Here is a 2287-nt window from a genome sequence, read left to right on the forward strand (position 1 = left end):
TTAATAAGTAGAGCTATTATCTTATGTAAACCCCTTTCACATAAATATTTACTCTTTGCTTTAGACTTTGTCTATTTAGTTTATATGAATATTTAAAAAAATCAAATGAAAGTTAGTTGTTGTGCCCCTTGCCCCTAACTTCTGCTTACTTGTCTGGCTCACTGTCCTTGAAGTATGCTGGAATTATTCAGACTACAGATCCATCTCTGTAACATGCTTTTGGAACATTGTCAAGCTCTTTTTGAATTGACTGTATGTTATATAATCGGTGTTTTATTTTTCTTTTGCTTTTGATCATTTTGAGGTATGCTGACTTCTTAAATTTTGGCAGCCTTTAGCGCTTATGTGAGGCTCTTTTTTGCACTGTTGTAGAAGTTGGTGAGCTGCAAAGGTCACGGGAATGAGTTATTTAAAAACTGACACATGCTGGGTGCCAGCCAGTATAATATAGATAGACGCTTGAGGGGGCATTTTATGGTTTAAATTTCAGCTTTGGCTATTATTGACTAATCAGACTTTGTCAGTACAGTTTTTTAACATAAGTATTCCTATTTCTCATATGTGTATTTACATGGCTATAACATTAATGGTACTTTAAAATACCAAATATATTAGAATCATAGAATCATAGAATATCAGGGTTGGAAGGGACCTCAGGAGGTCATCTAGTCCAACCCCCTGCTCAAAAGCAGGACCCATCCCCAATTAAATCATCCCAGCCAGGGCTTTGTCAAGCCTGACCTTAAAAACTTCTAAGGAAGGAGATTCCACCACCTCCCTAGGCAACGTATTCCAGTGTTTCACTACCCTCCTAGTGAAAAAGTTTTTCCTAATATCCAACCTAAACCTCCCCCACTGCAACTTGAGACTACTACTCCTTGTTCTGTCCTCTTCCACCACTGAGAATAGTCTAGAACCATCCGCTCTGGAACCACCTCTCAGGTAGTTGAAAGCAGCTATCAAATCCCCCCTCATTCTTCTCTTCCGCAGACTAAACAATCCCAGTTCCCTCAGCCTCTCCTCATAAGTCATGTGTTCCAGACCCCTAATCATTTTTGTTGCCCTTTGCTGGACTCTTTCCAATTTATCCACTTCCTTCTTGTAGTGTGGGGCCCAAAACTGGACACAGTACTCCAGATGAGGCCTCACCAATGTCGAATAGAGGGGGACGATCACGTCCCTCGATCTGCTCGCTATGCCCCTACTTATACATCCCAAAATGCCATTGGCCTTCTTGGCAACAAGGGCACACTGCTGACTCATATCCAGCTTCTCGTCCACTGTCACCCCTAGGTCCTTTTCCACAGAACTGCTGCCTAGCCATTCGGTCCCTAGTCTGTAGCTGTGCATTGGGTTCTTCCGTCCTAAGTGCAGGACCCTGCACTTATCCTTATTGAACCTCATCAGATTTCTTTTGGCCCAATCCTCCAATTTGTCTAGGTCCCTCTGTATCCTATCCCTGCCCTCCAGCGTGTCTACCACTCCTCCCAGTTTAGTATCATCCGCAAATTTGCTGAGAGTGCAATCCACACCATCCTCCAGATCATTTATGAAGATATTGAACAAAACCGGCCCCAGGACCGACCGCTGGGGCACTCCACTTGACACCGGCTGCCAACTAGACATGGAGCCATTGATCACTACCCATTGAGCCTGACAATCTAGCCAACTTTCTACCCACCTTATAGTGCATTCATCCAGCCCATACTTCTTTAACTTGCTGACAAGAATACTGTGGGAGACCGTGTCAAAAGCTTTGCTAAAGTCAAGATACAATACATCCACTGCTTTCCCTTCATCCACAGAACCAGTAATCTCATCATAGAAGGCGATTCGATTAGTCAGGCATGACCTTCCCTTGGTGAATCCATGCTGACTGTTCCTGATCACTTTCCTCTCATGTAAGTGCTTCAGGACTGATTCCTTGAGGACCTGCTCCATGAACAAGCACCACCATCGTAGCCACATTTTAAATAATCATTTATCTTTGATATTTACTGCAGTTCATCACTTCAACCTTTGTTTTTCCTTTTTATCTTTCAAAGGCAAATGCTAGATTAATTTCATAACCTACAGTTTATCAAAACACTTGTTCTAAGCACTGTGTTCCATCAAACCAACAACAGTGGGCCACATTCATCCTTCAGTATCTCACTGGAGCTTCCACAGTGAGTCTGACACAATGATATTAACACCATTCAAACAAGAAATATGAAAATGGATAAACTTGGAGGTGCTAAGTGAACTTTTCCTCATCCTCTATGGTGAATATATTTAGACAGATACT

Source organism: Lepidochelys kempii, chromosome 2, assembly GCF_965140265.1.
Source record: "Lepidochelys kempii isolate rLepKem1 chromosome 2, rLepKem1.hap2, whole genome shotgun sequence".
Lineage (NCBI taxonomy): Eukaryota > Metazoa > Chordata > Testudines > Cheloniidae > Lepidochelys > Lepidochelys kempii.